A 13,400-nucleotide genomic window follows, 5' to 3' on the forward strand; every position below is an offset into this window, starting at 1 on the left:
AGTGCATTCATAACCCCTAGAAAAGTCTGGTGAATGCTTTCTCGAAGGCACCCCTCATTGACTTGTTAGCTGCTACAGACTGCAACCTAGAAACAAAAAGCAGACAGCCCTCACAACAATAACATCCCACCATGGTCCAGGCTTGTGACTACAGCTCAGGAAAAAAAAAAAAGTCAAATAAGTAAATAGATAGATAGATAGATAGATAGAGGGGAAAAATAATAATAATAAATAAATAAATAAATAAGCAATTAAAATCCCTGTTGTCATTTTCTAGAGTAAACTCAAGGGTCCTACAGCCACGACCTTCTCTGAGCAGAGGCAATGGGAGTAACTCTGAGGAGATCTGAAATGTGCAGTAGCATAATGACCTCATGCTGATCTCCTCTCCTGTGTCTTGTTTTTACAATTTTAGTACAACAGCATTGTTACAAAAGGAGTAAACAGATCTTTGTCAGCTCCCCATGGTAGAATTGCACAGCCTGTTAGATGCTGGGGAGCTACATGGCAGAAATGATTAAATACCCTTTTCTTACGAAAGCACCCATCTTTTATGACTCATCTCTTTTCAATTCACCTTAAGCACCATTTAATTTAAAACTGAAACTTTGTAGGTAGCTTGAGGGAGTCATAGACAAGACAAACAGAAAGCAGTAGTGCTCCAAGATTGTATTATTTCTTACCAGAAAAGTTATGAAGCACAATACCTAAAAATACATGCACAATCTATTTAAAGCATTGTTATATTTGCTCACTCTTTAGTTTCCTTTGGGAGCTAGCTGTGTTGTGGCTGCATTCAGGAGCAAGCCTTCAATCTCATGGCCCTGCGGTTACAGGAAAATGGCAGCTGAGGATCACATTTTTGTTTTATACAGCTGTACAGCAACACTTTAGGCACCCTTTAATTAAAGGGAAAAAGTTAACTAAACTTTGTTTGCTTTCCCACAGTGGACTGCTTTATGACAGGGATGAAGGATGGTTCATGGTTAAGGAACTGGCTTTACACTTGGGGATGAAAGTTTGGTTCCTGAATATTGCAAGGGTTTTTGTGTTTCCATGTGCAAATTTCTTAGGGCAGGGCTGTCAAAAGTAATGAATGATTTCAGTTTCCTCCAGATGAGGTTGCCCAATTGAAGACAATTTAGTGGATAATAATAATGGATTTAATGAACAATTTCCTGGATTTTCCAAGAAAAACTGAGCATCAGCATTCCTCAAAATAAGGTCCCTTTGTCTTCAGTTGGGTAGTGCAGATTTCCTCCTAACATTCCTACATGCTTTCTGAAAATCTAGCCCAACATCACTGGGGCTCAATTGCCTATCTATATTAGGAGAAAATTCATATCATTTTCTCCATCCTTTATCTTTTGTTTGCTTTTATTTTTGCCTGCTTAGCTGCAAATCCCATTTAATGTGCCAGTGTGTAATGCCTGGAATTCAGTTCTCAGATCCTGTCTGATGATTTTTAATGTTACTAAAGTGCAAGTGTCTCAGTATCAAACTCATACATTTTTATATGCATCTTTTTCAGTGCTTTATATAGAAAAATACTGTACACCTGCATCCAATTTGGGTGTGGGATAGTTGGCATAAAGAAAGCTGCTGGAGTGCCTTAGAAGCCTTTTCTTGCCATGACACTGTGGCTTCTGTCAGATTCCCTTCCCTGCTCTTTGTGTTGCTGCCGTGGCTTGGGCTGCACACAGAGGCAGCAGCCGGCGTTTGAGCGGACACATGGAGACCATCGACTCCATCCCACAAGAGCAAATGGGCTGCCAGGGAACAAACATCCCCCAGGGAAGATAAGCAGATTACTTTAGTCCTCACATTTCTGCCACACTCTCCTGAGTGATCAGAAGGACACCACAAGAAGCGCTCTGAAAAGCACTAATCTGCTTCAGCACACTTCATTAAAACTGAAATCCAATCAGCTGAAATATGCCGCACTTTAACGGAACCAAAAGGACTACAGAAGACTCAAACTGTTCTTTACTAGCTTGTGTTTGCAAAAGGGAAAAGCAGCACCGTGGGGCACTAACCCTGATGCCAGTGAAGCACAGTCCATGTAGCTCATTCATGCACACCCCACAGGAAACCCTAGTTAGGGAGCCATATGCAGAAGAAAATATAGAACAGAATAGAATAGAACAGTTGAAAGGGACCTACAAAGACCATTGAGTCCAAGTGCCTGACCACTTCAGGGCTAACCAAAAGTTAAAGCACATTATTGAGGGCATTGTCCAAAGGCCTCTTGAGCGCTGACAGGTGTGGGGCATCAAACACCACTCTGGGAAGCCTGTTCCAGTGTATGGCCTTTCTCATGGTAAAGAAATTCTCCCTAGTGGCCAGAGCGAACCTCCCCTGGCCCAGCTCTGTGCCGTTCCCACACATCCTGCCACCAGTGAGCAGGGAGCAGAGGCCGGCACCTCCCTCTGTGCTTCCCCTCCTCAGGAGGTGCCGAGGGCAGGGAGGTCGCCTCTCGGCCTCCTCTTCTCCAGGCTGGGCACCCCACGTGTCCTCAGCCTCTCCTCACAGGATGGGCCTTCCAGCCCTTTCACCAGATTCATTGCCCTCCTCTGGAGGCTTTCAAGTGCCTTAACACGCTGTCAGTATTGTGGAGCCCAGAGCTGCTCTCAGTGCTCACCGCAGGCCCTGTTGCTCTGGACCCACGCAATCCATGTCCGTCCCGTTGCCCCAGCCCCACAGCCTGGCAGGTGTGGACATGACAGCACCAGTCAAAGCACAGAAAGTGCCAGAGGGGTCTGCCCAGGTCAGGAATCAGCTCCAGTCTCTGACGGCTGGCCTCCAACAGTACTGGCAGCACCGGTATGCTATTGCTAGGTGTGTGGGTAGCTGCTGGCAGCTACGGTTAACAGCATCTAGCTGGGCCTTGGCCTCGTGAACTGCCAGCTAGAACAAATGGTATTTCTCCGAAGATTTCCAACGTCTCCGTCACTGGCTTCAGGGCTAGATCAGAAATAGCTCACACATGGCTTTACTCTTTGACCTGCCATTCCTGCTGCAAAGCCATAAACAAGCACTGGGGTCACACGGGGGAAGAGCCTAGCATTTCAGGGCAGGGGGAGGCTCTTACTACTTACACAGTTCAAACTCCAGCAGAAATAAAACTATTTATTTAGGGGTAATTTATCGCGATCATTAATATTAGTTGTGATTCAGAGGCGGCAAAGACAGCAGATCTCCCAGTCCATTCCAACTCCAGTTGTTATGCACAATCCTGTCTGTTAATCCTTGGTAAAATACTCTATCTAAACAGTCCACAAGCTTTATTGCAAAGTGTTAAAAACCTAATGGTCTTCATTTACTAACTTTTAATTTCTGGTCTGAAATGGAGAGCTTTACAGCAGCTTTGTTTAAATTATGTGAGTTTAGAGAGCACTTAAATTCAGCCTCAAACTGACCTTGTTGTACAAACTGTAATTTTTTTGGCACCAAAGCCTCAGGCTGCAGTCTGCTGCTGGTTGCGTGCTGTATTGTGTCTTTTCAGATGCATCCCCTGAATGCATCTCCCACATATTTGCAGAAAAGGACTGTTTCCTGTTCAAGTCCTGATGCCCTGCCAAACGTTCATTCTCAAGTAAGTAGCACAATGAATTATCTCTTCTTCCATACTGAATAGCAGCCCCAAAATAATCCACAGGTTAAACTGGGAGCTCTTGGAGCTATAGAGACATATGGAAGGCTTGGAAGTTCTGTCTTGGAAACGTGAGAAAAATTTGACCTTCTAATCACCACGTGATCATACCATGCATGCCTGCAGACATCTGCTTGACCACATGTACGTTCTTCCTGTAAAAAAAAGAGTGAAATTAGAACTTGCGAGCCTCAGGAAATTTTATTATTTCAACATTTTGTTCATTTCAAATGAGGAGGAAGCTGAAACAATGATCTCTCCTGTACTCTTCAGTGACCCCCCTCAAAGTGAGTATCTAGACTTTCCCTGGCAGTATTTTTGAGAAGAAAATGGTAGCTTAATGGAAATAATGGAGATTTCTATTGGATTTCTATTCTGACAGAAAATTATGGTCCACAAATTTAGGTGTTGGTTTTATTTTTGAACTGCTTTCTGTGGAGTGTATCTTGAGTTATACTTTTGCATTCTTGAATTTTTGCCATGCCTGTGACATATTTGCTTTTTTTTAGTATTTATTTTTAAATAAGTGCTGCCAGGAGGTAGGACCTTCTTAAGCTTTCCCTCTGAATATCCTCTCATTTCTTCTGGGCTCCTAGTATCATTCGGAGTCACCTGGGAGCTTCCTAAACACACCAAGGAAACCCTGAACAGTGAAATTATGATACTTGAAATGAAGGATAAAAACATCACCAGGAGCTCACTGCAAAAATGGCACTGTTACTCCTTGCTGGTGAGTGCAGCGATGCTGCTCTCAGGCACCTTCTCCTGCGAGGTGGGAACTGCTGCCCCTCTCCTGGTGGAAGGTCCACCACCACCTTGCCTCTTGACATGAAACAGAAGGAGAAATGGTAGATAGGGATAGGGATAAAGAACTTGAACTAGAATAGAATAGTTCAGTTGGAAGGGACCTACAAAGATCATTGAGTCCAAATGTATCTGTGAATATTAGGCAGCTTAGTGAAAGAAAATAAACCATGTATTTTTAATTACTGAGAAAAGTCTTACATTTTCCCCAGTATGCACATCAATGCATGAGGCACAATGGTGTTTGTATCTTGACTTTGTATTGATCTTTTATTTAAAAAGATCTATGTCCCAATGCAGAGAGGCTTTCTCAAGCTGAGCATCTAGCATTACTGAAAGCAGGAAATACGTGTGTTATTTGACAGGGGATTCTTGTTTATTTTTATATTGAAGAATAAAATCTTCCTCCCAGAAACATGCCAAGGTTTCCATTTCAGGGATAAAAATACTTCCATTTCCCTTCAGAAGATGACTAGTATTACAGAAATTGAGATAGAATGTTTCTCCCTCTATTTTCTTTTTTCTTCTCATATATGTCTATACATTGACCTAACCAATAATGAATACATATAAAAGCTACATAACAATACAGCTATTATTGGATTACCAGGTAGAATAAGGACTAGTTTAGCAGCTATGAATATGTGGCACATGCTGGGTTAAGAAAAGTTTGAACTGCAAAGTTTCTAAAAGCCTGGTTTTCCAGAACTACTGAGATGGTGGCATTTTGCCAGGCTGATTTACAGACATGGCTCATTTTTATTTTTTCAAGCTGTCTTCTGCTATCACTCTGGCTACCCAGATGTCATACATTTATGAGTTCTGAAGAAGTTCAGAAATAAAAATGATGAGCTTCTTGCAAAGATATGCAATCTCTCATTAAAAACAGCTACTGTTTCAGAAGACTGATGGATAGGTAGTGTTTAAAAAAAGAATTCAGACAATTAAAAGCATTAGAGTAGTAAGGGTTACATCAATACCTGGAATATGTGGTTGAAGTGTTACTTATAAACAGAATAGCAAATTGTCTGGTGTCATAACAGGAGTGAGTTTAACCAATGTTTTGTTGTGTTTTTTTTTTTAAGTAAAAAAGCATCTCACTTTTCATCAGAAGCTTTAAACTGGAAAAATCAAGCGATTCATAAAGAAAACTGGTTGACACAATCTGCTCAGGTTTACCAAGAAATCCTTATCCTGAAGTATATATCACATTAAAGGCAAAGCATTTTCATGAATCACAAACCTGGCACAAATTTAAAGAAGCAGTGTTTTAGGTTCACTTCTTAAAAATATTACAAGGGTCAGTATTAGATTCAATGTGTAATGTATTTACTAATCATCTGAACAGAAGGTGGGTAGAGAAGTAAGACTACTTGAAAAGTAGTAAGTAATGAAACGAGAAACAACAAAGGTCAGTGCTGAAGGAAAATATTTACTTGCCTAAGTCCAAAAACTTCACTTTAGGAAAGGAACCTGATATTCACTGTGCATCTGTAGTTAGTGACATGCAAGTATCCTTTTCTTCCTATACGCGGGCATACCCATCCAAAAGTGAAATAATAGAGCAAGTGGATGCACAGGGAAAAATAATTACATCAGAATTCAGAGTAAAGCTTCAGATAAAAAAAAGATGAGTCGAATATTCATTAGATGATTTTAGAAAAAGATATTGCAGATTCAGCATGAAAGACATTCAGAGAAGGGCAATAAGAATGGTCAATGGCATGGAAAAAGCTCTTGTTCAGAATGACTTGAAAACCCTTAAGACTGTTTCAATTAAAGGAGTTTAACAACACTGGACACAATAATAGAAATATTTCAGATAAGGGGAGCAGGTAAAGAAGTATGAGAAGCTTCTGCTTCTTCTGTGATTATTCAAAATGATGACAATTTATGAAAATGGAAAGCAGTAAATTCAAATTGAAAGAAAGAGAAGTTTGGAAAGTCAAACCTGGCAAGGTGGATTTATAGTAATGTAGGTTAAAGAAATATCAGGAAATTTGATTTTAAAAAATGGAAAAAATAAAAGTACTTCAAAGTTTATGTCAGTCTCCAAAGAGCAGAATGACCAACATTAGAGCCTCCCAGACACACATAATCCCTCTGAGAATGTTTTCTCCATGTTCTCATGTGTCTGGCTGTGGTTTGTGTTCTCATGCATCTGGCTTGGTGTTGTTGTATCTGGCTTTGTGGATTCTTCATAGCAATCTCTCTGTTTCTAAATTACCTATGGCCATAGGTGAATGAAAACAAACAAACAAGTCTTCTCTTCCAAAATACTAATAGTCAAATTTCAGTTAGAAATTTGTTAGTTAGTTTGAAAGTTAGAATGAGGTAAATTTCAGTTAGAAATTTGACTATTAGAATAAAATTACATCAGCTCTACTCAGGGGTATGGCAAAGTACCTTTCAATATGCTCAGCCAGCTCTTTAATTTTGATAAAGACCCATTTATAACTATGTATAATATTTAGTTATGGGCATTTATTTTGGGGGGTCTGGCAGGTAAGGCTGGAAATTAGGAGCCAACATAACATAGTTGTGGGAGGCATCCAGAAACGCATAGCATAATTGATAGGGAGAGCAGGAAACATTGCTAGTTTGGTTTTTTGTATGAAAGCTGTTCCTGTATTTAACTCTGTTAGGATTTTTAGAATGAGGGTCTCACCAAATCTCTGGTTTTTTGATTGCTATGTAGATCACCATCAAAAAAGACCTATAGATGGAAAGATACAAATGGAGGTCTGCAGCTTGTAACTTTGCAGGGTTAAAGTAACTTGAGGAACAGGGTCCTTCTAGAATTCAGGCCAGAAAAGTCCAACATAATAAAAATAATATATGTAATGCAGGGGTATTATAGCACAATGTCTCTGCCTGGCAATATTTTTAAACCTATTTTTCTGTTAACTTATTTAAATATCTGCCAGCTTGAGTTCTCATACACAGTGTCCCGAGGCATTAATCTCCTTAATAAAATGCTATGCATTCCCACTGAAGCCAGTAACAGAAAAATAAAAGGGAACCTGTGGTCATATTTCACCATAAAAATGATCTTAAAGAATTGCTGAGTGTACGGTCTAAAATGTTTTGTAAGTTCGCTAGCTAACCCTTTCTCTGGAGACAGAGGAATAATGAGTATGTCCCAGGGAAATAAGAAATAGCAAGACCATGCAAGGTGAAAATATAACTAGAAGAGCTAATGCATGACTATTGATTATTTTTGCAGATACACTGCTGCTGCAAGTTGCCATTGTCCTATCGACATCAAAGTGCCACCACTGCAGGATCTGTCCCTATATGGTCACAGAAGGAGCTCAAATGGCTGTATGAGCTATTTCGCATGTGCAAAAATATGCGCGTGCTCATGCTGGTACGGCTGTGCCTACAGTGCTACACCAGAATGCAAAGCCCTCTTGCAGGGTCCAGACGAAGTCTTGCAGAATTATCAAAGAGGCCAATTACAGAAATGTCTGAGCATGCTGATGGGATGGTGTAGTTAACTCCTACTGCAGTGAGACTCTTCAAGAAGAAGCTACAAAGTTCTTGGGTCAATAGTTTTACCATTTTCCCCAAGGAATTCTTTTTCCTTCTCTCTCTGGCAGTCTCCCCTCTGCATCACTTAGGCACTTTCAGGCTACATCAGAAATCTCTTCTTGAGCACACAGAGTCATATCAGACTCCGTCAGTAAGATTTGAATTCTCCCTCGCAGTTTCTGAAGGTGCACAGAGACAGCTATGAAGGGGCCTGCTAAACTAACTTATCAGACAAAAATGACACAAAGAGCTGTCAACGTGTGCTATGGCTTGCTGACTACTGCAGGGAGCAAAGAGGACTCACGCCGTGTGAGGGCTTGCTGGTGGCTGGGCTCTGTCTGTGTTAGAGCTCAGTGGCAAGAGCAAGAGGGATCCTGACATCTTTGCCTGATTCTTGAATCTGTTTGAACATCATGACAAAGGGAGAAAGAATTAATGTTCAGAAATGAATAATTTCCAAGGAAGATGAACTCCTTAATATCATACATAAGATGTTATGAGGCACGGAATATTTGCTGTGCTTAATTTCATCATTCTGTACAACCACATTCTGCTAGAGACACTCATGGGATGGAATGGAGTGGGCCTATATCGCTCAAATAAGACAAACAAATGTATTTGGGTTGTAATTTGTATTAGATGATAGATCCTATGGTAATTTTATATCAAATAACTCATTCTTACACTCCCTGAGAGCATGGTTGTTTATAGTAGCCTGTCTGTCCTTCGCATCTCTTTTACTGGTGCAGCAGGAAACACGATAGCAAGGGGATTTGCTTGTGACTGATATATCTACTGCATATGCAATGTGCACAGGTCATATATAGTTGCAGAATACACGGTAAAGCATTCTTCTGTAAAATTTAGCTATGTGAAATTGCTTTCCAATTCCTTTGCTTCCAATTGCCTTTGGTGGGGATTCAATATATTTTTTTTTCCTGTAGATTATTTCTGGGCTCAGATAATGAAGCTATAAGCATTTGAAAGCTGTCATTTCTAGTTAAATCTCCATGCTGAAAAGGATTATTACATATCAGTGTCTAGGCAGTTTGTGTCAGTATAATTCAGCAGATCAGGGACTGGACACTCTAACTCTGTGAATTGTCACAGTCACTGGACAAGTCACTCTGACTGTAGTGCAGGGTGTTAATAGCTATGGATGTTTGTTTTAATAAATCCTTCCTTCCTCTCTTTTCAAATCAGAGCACTTCATTTTCCTTATTTTTTTTTCCCCATTAAAGGACCCCTCCCAGACCCTACTCTGCAAACAACCATTACCTCCAAATCACAAGGAGTAATTTCCCAGGTATTTTCACAGTCAGCCCAGTTCTGATCAAAGAGACAAAAATGATCTCAGAAGTTATCACAAGCAGCACTGCACCTGTTAGTTTCTTGCCACACTCCTTTCCTTGGAAGAAATGGCGTTTTATACCCACTTTACACATTTAAGTAACAAGTTTCCAAGCTGCACATTTGTTTGTAGCACGAAGCTGTCTGGCTTAGTAATTAAGCTTGGCACCATTTTGAACAACTGGTCACATCCAATGGCAAAACAAGAATGAGTACCCAAGACTCGTACCCAAGATAGTTTCAAGCAGATGTTTGCTGTGACACTGAGGGAAGAGTTTGAACAATCAATAAATATTCATTGATTAGACTTTCCTTTTTGTAACATCTGAATGGTTAAAGACATTTATGTTCTTCATAGCTCGCTATTTTTCCCTCTAAGATGCAATGCAATCATTTCTCTGCCAAGTAAAAATGGCATAATTTCCCAAATGGGTAAAAATTCCCCTCAGTTATTGCTAAAATTTCCTATATAAAAAAGGAAATTATGTTTCTGAGAGCCTGGGGATTGAACACAATTTTCCAGAGTCAGTCAGACAGTCCCACTTACCTATAATGCAGTGCTTTTGAAATCAGCTACACAGCATGGTATGTGACAGTATCCTGCATCTAATTATGTTCCAGTTTATAAGAGGGTGTGAAACAAGCCTGCTATCTCTTTATATTGCACTTACACTTCTAATTATATCTACAGCTTGTTATCAAAAATATAATTAGGCAAGGTGCCAATAGGTCATGGAGCTGCTTTAGTAACTGTGGCTGGCTGGCTAACTGCCTGCAGTTAACAATTGGGCTGATAAACTCCAATCGTTGTTATTATGGGAAATCTATGCAACTGATGGATGTTCACTGTTTCCAAAGCATTCAAACATTCTGCTTATTTTCACTTCAAATTACTTACCACTCTCCTTTGAAAGGGCATAGGCAGCAGCAAAGATAATTAAACAACTGTTAGTTACTAATTAAATAAAAAAATAAAGTTTACTAATTAAAACAAAACAAAACAAAAAACTCTAAGCCTTACTTTCTAACAAGGAGGGAGTTTTAGCAAGATCAAGGTTAGCTGGTTGGATTATTGGTCTCTTTGGAAGAGATACATCGAAACCATGCCTGGATGCAAATCCAGGCACTTATTAAATAGTTCTAACTCATTAATCCTATGCTTGTACTGTGTGTGGGGGGGGATTTCTATCCAAGAAATGAATAAACAAAGACAAGTTAGGGAGCTTGATTCTTCCACTCTTACTCTCTGTAAGCACTATCTATACAAGTACTCTTGCTTAATTCAGTGGGATTACAGGTAGGGTTGAATGCTTGATTTAAGACATTGCTTCCCTTACAGTACATTTGGTAGCATGAGTTTACCAATTCATGTTAAAAATCACTTGGCCTTTCTTTGCGTTTTTGCTTTGAACTGAAGTCAGAGGTGCATGCAACCACACATATTTTGGCTAATTTTAGCTAAGCTTTCCAGATGGGGACTCATATTTCACAAGTACAATTCAAAGCAGTATGTACCTTTGATCAGTTCTTTATAGTAAGAAGAACAGAGAATCGTAAATGCAAACTAATTCAAGTCAATTTTAACCAACTTAACACACTTTTTTAATACTGAAACCGAGTCTTCCAAGGAGCAGACTGAATCAGGGCTACTTAAATTCAGTCTGTAATATGGAGAATCTGAGACTTCTGTCTCAGTCTGGGATGATCCCCTGCCTAACATAGTATCTGAACATCTTTAAATCCCTGTAGAAGTCTGGATTCAGACCAGGATCTAGACATCATGAGTAGCAAGTGGCTATGTGTTATTTCTGTACAATGCCATCCTGGAGGTGAAAGGCATTTCAGAGGTCACTTTGTCTGTACAAGGAAGGCCAATTAGATTCACGTCCTTTACGTTAGATAATTATGCAAGTTCTTTCTCAAGACATTCAGGGATGAGGACTGTAGCCCTGCCCAAGTGACCTATTTCAGTGCTTCCAAAACTTCACTCACGGTAAACTTTTCTTACTGCCTGCTGTGACTCATTCCAGTTTCAACCCATTATTTCTTGTCGTAGTGAGTCAACTAAAAATTTTCAGTTTTCTGAATTGTTATTAGCATTTTGGAAGTCATAAAGTGCTGTAATTGAGGATACTATTGGGAATTCAGTTTCAAAGTATAGAGTTAGCCCTTCACAGTTTTCTATAGTTAACCATGCATACAGTGTGGGTTTTTTTCTAGGACCTATCCAAATCATCAGCAAATTGTCCTCTGACCTCATCTCTGAGAATTTTGTATTCTTAATCACAGGTACTGTAATTAAATGTAAGTATTGTAATCACATAATTAAATAGAAATCTCTCACTATTGCAGTCTGTATTATTATTATATGAAATTCTCTTTTGTAACTGAGGGCTCTTCTTCATTTTTAACACTTCAAGATATAATGGACTTTTTGGTCACAGAATTGACTTTTTCCTTTAGTTAAGTTTCAACAATTATCTTGTTTCAGAAAAAAATTCCAATGCACCAGAAACATATCGGCTACATAGCGCTCTGTTTAGAGGTACAGACAAATTTTGCAGTCAGTCAGCAGTTTACACGTTGCAGCTTATCTAGTACAGCATTAAGAAGTTGCTTTACAAAGGTCACATTAATGGCTCACATTACCCATTGTGTCTGACAAAGTTATTCTTTTTTAATCTTTTAATCTTCTGCATAAAAAGGTACAATTCTAATATTGATCAATGAATATCCAAAGTATGCTTTAAATTTCTAAATACTGGGTTAGTATATTCAAAATTTCACTGTATGATAGGCAAAGTCACTTATTAAAAGTTGCTTCTGTTCACCAACTGGACTGATTGAAGTTTCTCAGGACTTTTCGTATGTAGAAGTTCAAGTCATGCTAAGCTTTTTAATTATTCAAATCAGCTGAGTATATTTAGGAAAATGAGATTCAAAGTGGACTTCTAATGGATAATGCCTCCAGAGTGAAGGCTTCGTTTCTAAATTGCATTTGTCATCACAATATTTTTGCATAACCTCAGCTGAAAATGAAACTTGCTTACCTAAATGTGAACAGACAAATGAGCCACAAGAAAACAGATTCTTGTACAGAATATCATTATTTAAGCCTAGTTGCAGATCTAGCTGAGATGTGTCAGCCTTTCCTGAATGTAGAGAAGATCACCGTACATTCCACACAGATGTCATGCTGCTAGAAGATTGCTTTCAAATATGTTTTGAAAAGCAGAAAAAAAAATAAACAAAAACAAAACACTTGTAAAAAGGAAGTGGAGAGAAATAGCTGAGATACCACCAGTCTCCAGAGAGGGGATCCATCAGCTGGCAGAGGAGTCCTGACAGGGTTCTCACTTTGCAGGCTCTTTCTTAGTATTAATAGAAGGGTAGGGAAAGAAGAACCTCCAAAGAATTATTTCCACCTAAAGGTAATTGTCTCGGCTAAGTGAAATGCATCTCTCTGAGACATTTCTGTCCTTACGCAGGGAGTTCAAACAGCTTTAGAGGGATCCTAAAGGCACATAAGGAAAAACATTGGATAAAAACCCAAGACAAGGAGAGAGGGGAGGTCCTCACGAGCATTTTATATCAAACCGACTGACGTTTCTCCCTGCTCAGCACAGAGGCTGTTTTGCATCCTCCTCAGAAGTTTAACTCTCACCATATGTTGTTATAGGAAGAATTTGGCACCTCACCCAGTGTTCTGAATCCAAGGGCTGGTAACCCAACACCCGCACACAGCAGTGCTCCCCACCACCATACACAAGTCCCCCGGTGCATCTTCAGATCTGCTTTTAAGATTAGATAAGTATTAGATTGAATAACCCGAGACTGGAGTTGGTGACTGGTTTTGCTGTCTTTTGGTCACTGTGAGAACCTTACCAGTCCAGCAGAACATTTTATAAGATTCAGCTTTTTTCTAAATGGCATTAATTGCTGTTTCCCTTCTCAGCTGTGCACTACACTTTCTGTTTTTTGTCTGCCAATTTCATACCAGGGCAGCTGCAGCTCACTTTTGCTGTGTGCAGTTAGTTTGCAAAACAGGTCCGAGATCCTC

General features: G+C 39.6%; 2 long non-coding RNA genes across 2 annotated transcripts; one reads left to right on the forward strand and one right to left on the reverse strand.

Annotated features, from left to right (window-relative positions):
* Positions 1–650: 650 nt before the first annotated feature.
* LOC310899111 lies at positions 651–12,175 on the reverse strand. Its single transcript, XR_014584016.1, has 2 exons — positions 9,888–12,175; positions 651–3,807 (listed from the first exon to the last, which is right to left on the reverse strand). It is a non-coding gene; the product is annotated as an uncharacterized lncRNA (long non-coding RNA).
* On the forward strand, positions 3,812–9,973 carry LOC310899109. The gene is made up of 2 exons (XR_014584014.1): positions 3,812–3,939; positions 7,683–9,973. It is a non-coding gene; the product is annotated as an uncharacterized lncRNA (long non-coding RNA).
* Positions 12,176–13,400: the final 1,225 nt, after the last annotated feature.

This window comes from Anser anser, assembly GCF_964211835.1.
Source record: "Anser anser genome assembly, chromosome: 4".
Taxonomy (NCBI): Eukaryota; Metazoa; Chordata; class Aves; order Anseriformes; family Anatidae; genus Anser; species Anser anser.